This window comes from Acanthochromis polyacanthus, chromosome 17, assembly GCF_021347895.1.
Source record: "Acanthochromis polyacanthus isolate Apoly-LR-REF ecotype Palm Island chromosome 17, KAUST_Apoly_ChrSc, whole genome shotgun sequence".
In the NCBI taxonomy this organism is placed as follows: Eukaryota; Metazoa; Chordata; class Actinopteri; family Pomacentridae; genus Acanthochromis; species Acanthochromis polyacanthus.
In genome coordinates this window covers 33,776,672-33,791,054 of record NC_067129.1, presented here as the reverse complement: position 1 = coordinate 33,791,054, position 14,383 = coordinate 33,776,672, and the positions used below count along the sequence as shown (strand labels likewise).

At 44.6% G+C, this 14,383-nt stretch overlaps 2 pseudogenes; both read left to right on the top strand.

The window, feature by feature from the left end:
- Window positions 1–3,211: 3,211 nt before the first annotated feature.
- On the top strand, window positions 3,212–4,308 carry LOC110947642 (6-phosphofructo-2-kinase/fructose-2,6-bisphosphatase-like; annotated as a pseudogene).
- Window positions 4,178–10,227, top strand: LOC127530656 (6-phosphofructo-2-kinase/fructose-2,6-bisphosphatase 1-like; annotated as a pseudogene).
- Window positions 10,228–14,383: the final 4,156 nt, after the last annotated feature.

Here is a 14,383-nt window from a genome sequence, read left to right as displayed (position 1 = left end):
TTGTAGATTCTGTGAATGCAAGCCAGAGTAAATTGTATTAGGGGTAGAAGCTGATTTTGAGTCTTTTTAGGTTAAATAAATTCTTAGGATGCACCAAAAATCTAAACATATTTTAGGTTATGCATTGCAGTTATGACTTTGTAAATAGGTTCATGCTAGAGGTACGGACCCGTACCCGTAGCCTGTGGACTACGGATACGGCACTTGCCATTTGCCAATCAGATACGCGAGATCTGGTCACGTGACTCCCGGTAGACGCTAGCGGTAGGGACCCGTAGCATCGGTACTACAGGTACGGACCCTAAACCTGACCCTAACACTAACCCTAACCTTAACCTTTGCTTACCTTTCAACAGTTTGCAGTGGTTAGCAGCTTCTTGACTCGCGAGACTCGCGTACGGGTCCGTATCTGTCTGGCAAATGGAAAGTGCCGTATCCGTAGCCCACAGGCTACGGGTACGGGTCCGTATCTGTAGACACTACCTTGTAAATAAGTTGTGTGAATATTTTTGCAAAAATACATACATATATATATATATATATATATATACACCAAAGAAAGAGTAAAATTCTAAGGCAATACTGACAATACTGCACATGCGCAACTATAAGGATATATCCTGGTAAAAAAAATCATATTAGCCTACATAAACACTTTATATACAATAAATATATTTTAATTCACACACACTATATAGCACTAATACAAAGAAATTAAAAAGGACCGTGTTATGGTTAATGCAGCTTCTTCTTGCAATTTCTTGTACAAGGTGTATGTGTTCCGGTGTTCATTAGTCCATAATATTGTGTGTTCTTGTGGCTAACCTGCTGCTTTCACACATCCAGAGAAGCAGTCATGTTTTCATTAACCTGCAGTTTACATACACAACCCCAATTAGCAATCATCACCAATCGAGTGGAGAAGGAAATAATTGTTTGCGTCCATATCAGGAGGGAATTTTTGCAGAGAAGGTTTTTCAGAGATAAATTCACAGTAATTGGCCTCCTGTTGCGTTTCCAGTGTTGAGTTGGTCTGTATGAAGGATGACCTCTCGCAGGTATTCACAGCTTCACAGAATGCGATTAAATTCACCATAGTGAGCTGGTGTGGAGAAAAAAGCAACCTTTAAAATACCTCCACCTACATCCTTCAGCAAGTTGTTTGCAGTCACTGAGGAGCTACTCTGCTTTACTGGCATTGATGCTGCTTTGATCCACAGTTCAAACCTCATGTTGGCGACTTTGTATTTTGATCGTTTGATTTATTGCAAATTTGAGAATTTGCACCACTTAAGGACAATAATGTAGTTCTTGTATTATTAATCCTGTTTTATGACCCCTGTAAATTCCTGTTTACTCAAATAACTTGATAGAAACATTAACATGGGACTGCAGATAGGCTACTATGTGCATTTACAAGCAGATTATTCGGAATAGACAGAAGACACTGAATCCAGGAGGTTGTGACATAAGCTTAGGTCAAACATGTTTTTATAGCAAAAACAGTTGAACAACATATACTGTCAAAAAAAAGTCTAATTGTACAGTTTTCTCAATTCAGATTCTTTGTTGTATTTTTAAAAAAAAATCTAAATATGAAAATGTGTAAAGTGTCTAAAGTGTAAAGAATTTTTGAAAGAAAATTAAATTTCCTTTGATATAAAAGTGTTTTAAAAATACATTCAGCAATGCATTATAAACCCACAAATATTTGGTTTTGATAGATGCAACTTTAAAAATCATGCTTAATTCTTTAGGTACATTTGTTAAATTAGATGCGATTAATGAACACATTGTGAAATATTGGTTCTGTAATTTTCCAAAAATTTGTTTATTACAGAAGTTTTCAGAACAAACTATATTATTGCAACTCTGCTCCAAAGCCATTTAAAAACAAAAACACAACCACTGTACAGTGCCCGAATCAAAGGTTTATTACAGATAATTCCACAGTACCATAAAGGTCCAAACAAACATGTGTGGCTGGAGCTCAAGAGGCAGAACAGCTCCTGTCAGTGACCACTGCTGGACTGGAAGGAGGAGAGGTTAAATGCAGCCGAGTCCCTGATTGCTGGTGTGGCTCAGTCAGGCGGAGACCCCCAGCTCCTGATCTGGCACATCTAGTGTTCAAGTGGAGGTGACGCTCCCCCTGGAAACGTCAAACAGCGAACATCAGCAATACACAACACAAACTCCTTGCTATGACAAGTGATCACCAATTTCCCACATCCCTGAAATTATACAAACCTCTGAACCAGTGGTCGGCAACTGGCGGCCCAAAACTGGCCCGTCAGGAATAATATCTGGCCTGCCAGATGATTTTGAAAATTTGATTTGGCACGGCGCCAAGCCAGTCCGTCACCGCAACACGAAACCTGCGTGGTCAGCTGCTGCCAAGCATTTCCGCATTCGCGCTACTGGTCAGACACTGTTGTACCAGCCAGATTTTACTGAGCAACAGTGTGTGCAAAACATGTGTCTCAGGAGACATTTTTATTAATACATCTGTGATCAGAATTGAGACATGTGTCCCAAGCAGCGGCGATCAGCTATAGAAGCTCCGCTGCTCGCGGTATCCCCCTCCGCTTGCGGGATCAGAGCGCATCCCCCCGCAGGTTGGCCCGCTCTTCGATTGTTTACAAACATTTTGGCCCGAAGCCATATCTACTTGCCGACCCCTGCTCCAAACTGTCAAGTTACAGTCTACTATACACAATGTTCGGGCGATCGTACTCACCGATCCTACTTCGAACCCCCGGCCCGATCCTGGACACAGCAACCGTGGCACCCGGAGAAGAGCTTTAAGGGTGTGGGGAGGAAGACAGACCAGGGGCTCTTGCCCTCCCAGGTGCTCCATAACTTTGTTTTGCATTCGAGACCCTGTAGGAACCCTACCGGATTGGCTGAGCCTATGAAAAGAGTACGGGTTGGGACATTATTAAAGAGACAAGTATTCTTCGATAAGAGGAGACAGCTCAGTGCACCATTCACTGGATAAGTCTTAAACAAAGACTCCAGCTTACCCAACATCAGTTTTTTTTGATGGCCTCATAACTGGCCCTCTTCAGGTGCAACCACACCATCATCCTGATGTAGCACTGAGGAGCTAGCAGCTACAGAACTTCTTGCACCTACTACCAACACATGCTGTCGCTGTCTCAAGGATGTGTATGAATACATCACCAGGGAGATGGTCAGGTGGTGATTTCCGATGCCACCAACAACTCCAGAGCGTAGAGACGTCATCCTCAGCTTTGCCAAAGAAAACGGCTGCAAGGTTTTCTCCTTGGGTTGATCTGTGATGATCCAGAAATGATTGCTGAGAACATTAAACAGGTGAAGCTGAGCGGTCCGGACTAAATCGACTGTGGCAAAGAGGAAGCTAGAGTCCAGTGGATCGATTTAAACTAATTTGGACAAAGAGGAAGCTGTGGCCAACTTCCTGAAGAGGATCAAATGTTTCAAACTGACCTACATTCCTCTGGACAACAACAAGGACCAGAACTTATCGTACATCAAAATCTTCAACGTGAGCTGTCACTACCTGGTGAACCAGGTCCAGGACCACATCCAGAGCAGGATCGTGTACTACCTCATGAACATCCACGTCATGCCCTGCTCCATCTACCTGGTCGGCACACCCACAGCAAGCTCAACCTGGTGGGTCACATTGGAGACTTGGGGCTGTCAAGTCTCCATGTAAAGTTTGCCAGCACTCTAGGTTTGTACCTGTGAGGTCAATGCATCAAAGACCTGAAGGTTTGGACAAGTCACATGAAGAGAACAATCCAGACAGCCAAAGCTCTGGGGGGCCAGTACGAGCAGTGGAAAGCCCTGAACGAGATTGACACTGGCGTCTGAGGAGATGATGTATGAAGAGATTCATGAGGACTATTCTGAGGAGTTGGCACTGAGGCCAGGACAAGTACTGATACCCCAAAGGAGAGTTATCAGGACTTTGTGCAGCACCTGGAGCCTGTGATCATGGAGCTGGAGAGGCAGGTGAATGCCCTCGTCATCTGCCTCCAGGCTGTCATGAGGTGTCTGCTAGCCTACTTCAACAAAAGTGCAGGCGAGCTGCCCACTCTCCCCACCACATACAACCAGAAACCATTTACATAGTCAGCCAGATTCTGGAGTGGGTCAGATCTGGCCACCACATCATGCAGCAGAGCTCATGGGCCCCGCATGGTATGCCCAAATACCAGCTCATTCGGACTGAACCTGGTGCTTTCCTGCAGCTACAACCACAGTAAGCCCTGTTCATTAACACAATTGCTCCATAACAGACTTAATTTTCTTGTTGAGTTTCCCCATCATTTGGCATGTTCTAATATACTGAGAAACATCTCTCACTGAGGCCAAAACATGTACTTCAGGATTTATTTGTCTTGCGTATTCCCAGGTGACCACACTGATCATGAGACGTCCTCAACACCTCCTCCTGGAACCTGTGGAGCACAATAACCTGACAAACAAGATCACCAATGAAACCATCTCCATGTGGCATCCACCTTCTCACCAATATCCTGTTCTGCAACAGAACCACATGTAGTACTCAAGACATCCACAGACAGAATTAAACAAGGCACCGAGTCAAGGGTCGGTCTGCCACTCTGCAGACAAGTCACTGTGAGAAACAGACAAGAGAGTCAAGTATAACCAGAGTGGAGGACCCACCATCCTACACACAACTCAGCCTTCCACCACACATGGACTCAGTAACTGCACACACTATGAACACCTCTGGAAAATGTTTCTGTAACAAAAGGAGAAGATGTTACCACAGGTTGAGGTTGTCCATCAGCCCACACACGAGCTGCCCAGGTCGTTCCCCAGAATAACCTGCACCCCCTGGATCGGCAGAGTCAGACGCACTCCCATAGTAACTTCACCCTGAACTAGATCAGTCAAGCCCCAGTTTATGCAGTGGAACAGGCTGCAGATTAAACACCATCCCCTGCATCAGAACGTAGTGAGCGGTGGCTGTGCACTGAGAATGGCAGCACCGAACTCACAATAAATGAAATGCTCCCATGTCTCAGAATTCTTACTGGTATTTCATGGTTAATACCTCCCAGTGACACATAACCATCAGACACAAAAGAAAAATTGGACTAACTTGCTGCAGTTTACTTCAGACACCCCCCCCCCCCCCCCCCCCAATTTCTCTGGGAGAGAAGACACCAGGAGAAAGGACATTAACCTCCTGCCAGGAGCAGTGAGTGCAACAGGTTTCACCTGGCCACCTCTAGAATTACTTTCTGAAGAACATTCAGCCGTGGACACAAATGATTGTGAAGGACCAGATGAACCTCCAGGAGTCTGACCCATGACCCCAACAGAACTCAGGCTTTGCTCCTCCAGCTCAAGTCTTAAGCTCAACTTGTAACAGCAGCAATCCTTCAGGCTGCTCAAATGTTAAAGTTGAGCTGCTCAGAGAAGCAGACCCACAACTAGCCTCAACAGCCTGAACCTCAGGCTGGAGAAGTCCTGCATCAAGTATGTAGATTTACCTTCGAGATGCGTTTCTTGTTTTCTTTGGCTTTTTAATCACCAACATCCATCTTCAAATATTCTGCTATTTTATTAGCTGTTCCTCTGATGGAGCTCTCAAAGAGTCCTCCACTGAAGCCGTCACCCACCGAGTGGGTTTCTTTTGGATTTAAAAGAAAGAATGACCAGATTATTAATATTGTTAAGGTTTTGCACGAGGTTCTTAATGATCGGGTGGAGCACCTTGTCAGCAACAGTATTACACAGAGGGCGAGAAAACCAGATGCTGGTGGCAAACAATCATTTAATTACAAGATGAATTTCTTCTCATACAGTATAGGTTAAACTCCTACGTTACACTCCTCGGGCCTGCAGCCAGCAGGGGAAACAATCCAACGTCACCTCAGTCCTTCGTTAAAATCCGCTTAAAAAGTAAAATCTCTCATTAAAATCCACCAGCCAAATCGTCTCGGGGCCGTGGGGCACTCAATTCGGCCGTCACGGGATCCGTCCACCTTCCTCCTAAGTCTGGCTCATGTCCGGGGGGAACCACCTAAAAGACACAGATCCACTGCCAGTACGGAAGTCTCTTTCTCTCAAAGCCACAATCACAATAACGTGCAACCACCAAAACGCTACTACAGAGTCCCCGAAGGATACTCACTCGCCAGGCAGAGCTTAATTGCCCTGCCGCTGCGAGTATGTCATGTCGTAGCGCTATGGTTTCCTCTCCGGCTTCCTCTCTCGGCGTCACCGTCTGCCTCTGTCCTCCGCGTCGTCCCTCTCCGCTGGGCCACCCTCTGCAGTGCTTATCCTGGGATGCTCTGTCTTGTTGTCCTCCATTGACTCCTAAATAGTTCTCTCCACCAGCTGCCGGCGCCTCCAGCCCCGCTACCATTGGCTCCTGTGGAAGGAAGCGAGAACCCAAACAGGTGCAGCCTATTGCCTCAGAGGCGTTTACGGGTAGTGGGAAACTCAATAGAAAATTCTTATAATAATAATAAGAAAACATGCAATATAATCAAAACACCAACAATATAAATCCCAAAACATGCAACAAATACAAAAAAGAAAAATATCAAAACAGACAATAAACCCAGTCCCCACTACCCCCGTAATAAAGCCATGACTCATACAAACCTGAACTGCTCTAACAATGAAACCTCTGCAGCTCAAACAGCTGACCCGTCACTGTGGCTCCGTCCCTCTAACTGCCTCACACAGAATCTAGCTGACCTCCCCCCTAGTCTTCAGGTGGGACTTGTGGCGGGTATTTACACACTAAACTCCTGCAGGCCCGGTGAAGCAACCGAAGATTGGCGACTCCACCTGCAGCCTCGGACGTGCTCCCGAGACAACTGCTCCAAACCACTTTCTCACCACACTACCGACCCCTCAGCGAACCCCAAGGGAGTTCGCTCTGAAGCCTAACAGGGACAGAACCTCAGCGACTTACCACTGCTGTACAGCAACAGAACTCAGACATGCACAATGGCATCACAACATAGCGACAAACTTCTGAGAAAATATACAGGATTACAAGAGCTGTCTACCAATTCCAGAAAATAATCACCACACATTTCCTTCCAACAACCAGAATGCACCACTCAGCATTAACTGGTGAATGAACAGGCCATGCACAGCGTCACTCCTGACACCACAAAACATCTGAGTCATTCACAACAGTCAAGGGCAGACTTACCATTAGGCAAACGCAGGCAATTGCCTGGGGCCCCGAGATTTCCAGGGGCCCCCAAACATCTAATAAAAACTGATTAATAAACGTCTTCGATTTGAAGCAGTTTTCTTAATTTGCACTCTTAAACATAAAAATGGTTGATTTATCACTATCATGATCGTTCTCCCCCCTCCTTTCTCACGCTTTCTCATGCATGGGCTATACCATGTTACTGCGCACATGCAGGCTTGATTTAGGAAGACGGCAGCAAAACAAACTTGTTGGCGTGATTTTGAGAGGTGAGTAAGGTGAAGCGGAGTTATCCCAGTGGAGCAGAGAAGAGAAGGCGAGAGGAAAACCAACAGTTTTTATCAAAACTACCAAAGGTATAAACCTTTTTCAGGGTGATCCTGAATGCAGGACGACAGCAGAAAGAGCCAGACGCTGCTGTCAGTAGCAGCTCTGCTGTCAGTGTCAGCCCAGGGGGAGATGAAGTGGAGAGTGACACTTTTCACAAAGACCTCAAATTCACACTTTAGTTGATTCAAAATCTTTGTTTAGTGATAAATATATATGACATATGAAAACGGTTATGTAACTAGAAACTGGGGAGAGAAGAAAACATCACAAAGAAAGAGGGAGAGAAAAAAGCATTAGAAAGAACGAAGGGAGAGAAGCAAGCAAGGTGGAGACCCTCAGCTCCTGATCTGGCACATCTAGTGTTCAAGTGGAGGGTCATCACTCAGCCCTCCTTAAGACGACGCTCCCCCTGGAAACGTCAAACAGCGAGCATCAGCAATACACAACACAAACTCCTTGCTATGACAAGTGGTCACCAATTTCCCACATCCCTGAAATTGTACAAACCTCTATACTGACAAGTAACAGTCTACTGTATGGTCGAGATTGAACTTAAAGCGAAAGAAGCTCAACATCAGCATATGCACGAACCAAGTCGGGAACAACACAAGCCATGTCACCCTGACTACATGAGTGGCTGAATCCTTCACAGGCTAGACAGATACCAGACTGTTGTCTTAGGTAGTAATCTTTAATGAACGTGACCGACATTCATTAGCAAAGCTACCGAAGCTTCATGTGCTGAATTTTTAATGCCAATGCAGTATTTTACATGTCATGGCAGTGTGGGGTTACACAGGCGCTGTCCGACAGACTAGGAAGTTAGCTAGCTAATGTTAGCAGTAGCTACCCTTACTTGGAATGATTGAGCTGCCAAGTAGCTAGTTACAGAATGTAGCTGAAGCTGCGAGTGTGCATTGGTTTCATCTAGTGTTTACTACCAGTAGCTTGTCAGTTAGGGGTAAGTTGAAGAATGTGAAGCACAATGGCCAACTTTGAAGCTTAGCAGGAGTGTCAGAGAATTGAGGCCCTGGGTTAGGAACACCACATTTACCTCTATACTGACAAGTTACAGTCTACTGTACACAATGTTCAGGCCATTGTACTCACCAATCCTACGTCCAACCCCCCTCCTGATCCTGCACACAGCAACCTTGGCGCCCGGAGAAGAGCTTTAAGGGTGTGGTGAGGAAAATAGACCAGGGGACTACGCAAGGGATCTTGCCCTCCCAGGTGCTCCATAACTTTGTTTTGCATCCGAGACCCTGTAGGAACCCTGCCGGATTGGCTGAGCGTATGAAAAGCATACGGGTTGGAATATCATTAAAGAGACAAGTATTCTTTGATAAGCACAGACAGCTCAGTGCACCGTTCACAGGATAAGTGCTTAAACAAAGACTGCAGCTTACCCAACATCAGTTTTGTTTTGTTTTTTTAAACGGCCTCATAACTGGCCCTCATCAAGTGCAACCCCACCATCATCCTGATGTAGCACTTAGGAGCTAGCAGCTACAGAACTTCCTTTACCTACTACCAACACAGGATTCGCCATCTGCACTCTTCACTCCCCCCACCTTCATGGGAACATGCCGTCGCTGTCTCAAGGATGTGTATGAATACATCACCAGAGAGATTGGTCAGGTGGTGGTTTCCGATGCCACCAACAACTCCAGAGCGTAGAGACGTCATCCTCAGCTTTGCCAAAGAAAACAGCTGCAAGGTTTTCTTCTTGGGTTGATCTGTGATGATCCAGAAATGATTGCTGAGAACATTTACCAGCTGAAGCTGAGCAGTCCGGACTATGTCGACTGTGGCGAAGAGGAAGCTAAACTCCAGTGGATTGATTTAAACTAATTTGGACAAAGAGGAAGCTGTGGCTGACTTCCTGAAGAGGATCGAATGTTACAAACTGACCTACATTCCTCTGGACAACAACAACGACCATGATTTATCGTACTTTAAAATCTTCATTGTCAGCAGTCACTACCTGGTGAACTGGGTCAAGGGCCACATCCAGAGCAGGATCGTGTACTACCTCATGAACATCCACGTCATGCCCTGCTCCATCTAGCTGTGTTGGCAGACCCAGAGCAAGCTCAACCTGGTGGGTCACATCGGAGGAGACTTGGGGCTGTCAAGTCTCCATGTAAAGTTTGCCAGCACTCTAAGTTTGTACCTGTGAGGTCAATGCATCAAAGACCTGAAGGTTTGGACAAGTCACATGAAGAGAACAATCCAGACAGCCAAAGCTCTGGGGGGCCAGTACGAGCAGTGGAAGGCCCTGAATGAGATCGACGCTGGCGTCTGTGAGGATATGATGTATGAAGAGATTCAGAAGAACTATGCTGAGGAGTTGGCACTGATACCCCAAATGAGAGTCTTATCAGGACTTTGTGCAGCACCTGGAGCCTGTGATCATGGAGCTGGGGAGGCAGGTGAACATCCTCGTCATCTGCCTCCAGGCTGTCATGAGGTGTCTGCTAGCCTACTTCCTCGACAAAAGTGCAGGCGAGCTGCCCACTCTCCTCCGCCACATACAACCAGAAACCATTTACATAGTCAGCCAGATTCTGGAGTGGGTCAGATCTGGCCACCACATCATGCAGCAGAGCTCATGGGCCCCGCATGGTATGCCCAAATACCAGCTCATTCGGACTGAACCTGGTGCTTTCCTGCAGCTACAACCACAGTAAGCACTGTTCATTAATAATTGCTCCGTAACACAGACTTCAAAGTCTGGTGAAACTGTTCTAGAGCCCCCTAGCTCTGCGGGTGGTATGCACATGCCTAGTTATGTCTCACCCAGAGCCACTTCAAAAATTTGGGAAAACAAGTATAAACAGGAAATTAGAGCCCTGATCACTCCAAATGATTTTTGGAATCCAAATACTGAAACGAACTGTCAGCGCTTTAACCAAAGATTTTGCAGTAATGGTCCACAGTGGATAGGATGGATGTGTTCTCCTCTGACATGACTGTTAGCAAATACTGGATCCCTGATTGTAAACATGGTAAAGGACCGACACAATCAATGCTAAGATGCTCAAACTGCTGAGTAACTGCTGGGATGGGACACAGAGGAGCAGATTTAATTTTCCCCATCATTTGGCATGTTCTAATTGTGAAGGAGCAGATGAACCTCCATTAGTCTGACCCATGCCCCCAGCAGAACTCAGGCTGTGCTCCATCTCAAGTCTTAAGCTCAACCTGTAACAGCAGCAATTTTTCAGGCTGCTCAAATTTCAAAGTCAAGCTTCTCAGAGAAGCAGGCTCACAACTAGCCTTGACAGCCTGAACTTCAGGCTGGAGAAGTCCTGCGTCAAGTAGATTTACCTTCAAGACGCATTTGTTTTCTTTGGCTTTTCACCAACATCCATCTTCAAATATTCTGCTATTTTTACTAGCTGCTCCTCTGATGGAGCTCTCAAAGAGTCCTCCACTGAAGCCATGACTCATACAAACCTTAACTGCTCTAACAGTGAAACCTCTGCAGCTCAAACAGCTGACCCGTCACCGTGGCTCCGTCCCTCTAACTGCCTCACACAGAATCTAGCTGACCTCCCCCCTAGTCTTCAGGTGGGACTTGTGGCGGGTATTTACACACTAAACTCCCGCAGGCCCGGTGAAGCAACCGAAGATCGGCGACTCCACCTGCAGCCTCGGACGTGCTCCCGAGACAACTGCTCCAAACCACTTTCTCACCACACTACCGACCCCTCAGCGGACCCCAAGGGAGTTCGCTCTGAAGCCTAACAGGGACAGAACCTCAGCGACTTACCACTGCTGTACAGCAACAGAACTCAGAGACATGCACAACGGCATCACAACGTAGCGACAAACTTCCTCTGAGAAAATATACAGGATTACAAGAGCTGTCTACCAATTCCAGAAAATAATCACCACACACATTTCCTTCCAACAACCAGAACACACCGAACAGACCACACACAGCGTCACTCCTGACACCACAAACCACCTGATTCATTCACAACAGTACTCACCCACAAAAGATACCGCTGTTTACATTGCTTCTACTGTTTGGACAGTCCCAGTTTGTTACAACTTGGCTCCAAAGCTGTACCAAAAATGATGAGACAACCACTGAATGGTGACTGAAGCAAAGGTCTACTACAAACCAAATAATTCCACATTGCCTTAAAGGCCCAAATGAACAAAACCAGACACATGTGGCTGACGCTCCAAAGACAAAACAGCTCCAGTCAGCCTGTGCTGCTGGACTAGAAGGAGGAGAGATTAAATGCAGCTGAGTCACTGATTGCTGGTGTGGCTCAGTCAGGTGGAGACCATCAGCTCCTGATCTGGTTCATCTGGTGTCCAAGTGGAGGGTCGTCACATTATCATTATTATTATTTGTATGATTATCGTCATCATCATCGTTTGATATCGGTAATTTCAAAACCTTCACACTTGTACATATTGTAAACATTAACAAAAAATACACACAATGTCATGCATAATTGAGCTCGAAAATGTATATAAATCATAAAAAATTACTGTCCAATTATGTGATGGTTGTTTTGCATTATCTTTCAGTATTTATTTTGGTGCTATAGAATAGCGTTACTTTGAATGCAGTCTTCTTCTGAATCTGTCCGATCTTCCACCCCCCCCCCGCAGTCCGGTGGTCTCTGGAGGACAGAACAACAGGTGTGCCAGGTGTCAGCAAGGTCAAACCTTACTTTCCTTATTCAGTTGTCTGTTTAAAAGTAACGCTATTCTATAAAAGGAAACAACAAAATGAGCATGATGCAACTCTTGTTTTGGTGCTCCAGCCAGATTTTTACATTTTTCTTCCCTTTTTAATCCAACTCTTTTCTTTCGGACGTCTCTTGTTTCTGAAGAAGTGATGAAATGAAACATATCTTCCTCAGACGTTGTTGTTTTGATCTCACACTATAATCTCACAGCATAAAGATCTTGTAGAGGTCAGCGTTTTGACCTCTTAAGACTAAAATTGTAGCTCTTTGTGTTGCATTGTGGTGTAATTGTTATTGTTAGAGGATGAATTCAGGTCAAGGACTCAAACAAGTTTCTTCCTGTCCATCCTGTGTGGAGTATTTTGGCCCAGAGGAAGAATCTGTGCACCAACTTTAAATCCCTCTAAATCTGCAGCCTAAAGCCAGAAATCTGGGAATCCATTTTAATCCTGATCTGAAGTTTGACAGCCACATCCTGAACATCACCAAAACTCTGTCTTTTTATGTGCAGTACTTCAACATTTCTCTTGCTTCAAATGTAGTTTTGGTTGGTTTTGATCCCACGAGGGGCCACAGCGACGCCGTCATTAGCAGCAGTTTGCCTCACAAGCAGCCCCTGCATTTGAAGGTCTGAAACCACTTCTCTGACGAGTGTTTTCTCGACTAATAAATCCTTGAAGCGCTGTGGTGTTTGCTGTCTCTAGCTGAGGGCCGCCGCTGCTTTAACGTTTCCAGCCAAGGCTCTAATTGCAACAACAATTAGTTGAAACAGCCTACGACAAAGTATTAATTAAGCAAACAAGGACAGAACGGGGAGATAAGGGAAACCTCAGTGTCAACATGTTTGAACAAAAAAACCTGCATCCCTGCACATCCTTATGATGGCAAATATGTGCTCATAGAATTAAATACACAAAAAAATCACATACAACAGTCAAGATATGCTTTACGTTCAGACTTCCAGCTCTAATTTGAAGGTATCTACATCCAAATCAGGTGAATAGTGGAGGAATTACAACACATTTTAGATGTGCCCTCCACATTTTTAAGGGACTCAGAAGTAACTGGACAAACTAACAGAACCATAAATCAAATTGTCACTTTTAATGTTTGGTTGCCTGAAATCTGGAATCCACTGTTGTCATCAGTAGCTGGGTTTGGTCACCTTCTGCTTGTTTTTGGAACATTTTCCCTTCAGTTTTGTATTCATCAAGTGAAATGCAGCTCAGTAGGATTCAGGTGACTGATTTGGCCATTATGGAACATTCGACTTGTTTGCCTTAAAAAACTCTTTGGTTGCTTAGGGTTACGATTAAAATGGTGTGGAGACGACACAAAAATTATACAAAAAGACACAAAAATTGCAGAAAATGATGCTTAAATAACACAAAAATGACACAAAAGACAAAAATTAAACAAAAATGATGCTAAAATAACACAAAATGACACAAAGGAATGACAAAAAAATGACACAAACAGATGCTAAAGTAACACAAAATGACAAAAAGATGAAAAAATGACACAAATGGATGCAAAAGTAACACAAAATGACACGAAAAGACAAAAATGACACAAAAAGATGCTAAAATAACACAAAATGGCACAAAAAGACATAAGAATGACACAAAAATGACACAAACGGATGCTAAAGTACCACAAGATGACACAAAAAGACACAAAACTGACAACGACAAAAAGGCACATCTAAAATGTGTTGTAATTCACACCGTTCAAATGATTTGGATGTAAATACCCTCAAATTTCAGCTGAAAGTCTGAACTTAAAGCCCATCTTGTTTCATTTCAAATCCATTGTTGTGGAGTACAGAGATGAAAAGGTGAAAACTGTGTCAACATGAAAAAATTCATGCGCCTGACTGTAAGGACATTAGCTACTTTGTGTTTAGCGCCATTTAAAGTAACAACAATCATTTCTTGAGAGGTTTTAAGACAGAAATATTCAGCAATCATCGTTCCTTTGTGTGATACCCCCTCCTGGATGATGATAATAAAAATAATAACACACTGTGGAGGTAAAGCTGTGAAATGTATTTGTGAATCTTGACGGACACCTCATGAATATTGACGACCTCCTGGCAGATTATTATGTATGAGTTAGTCACCATTGTCTA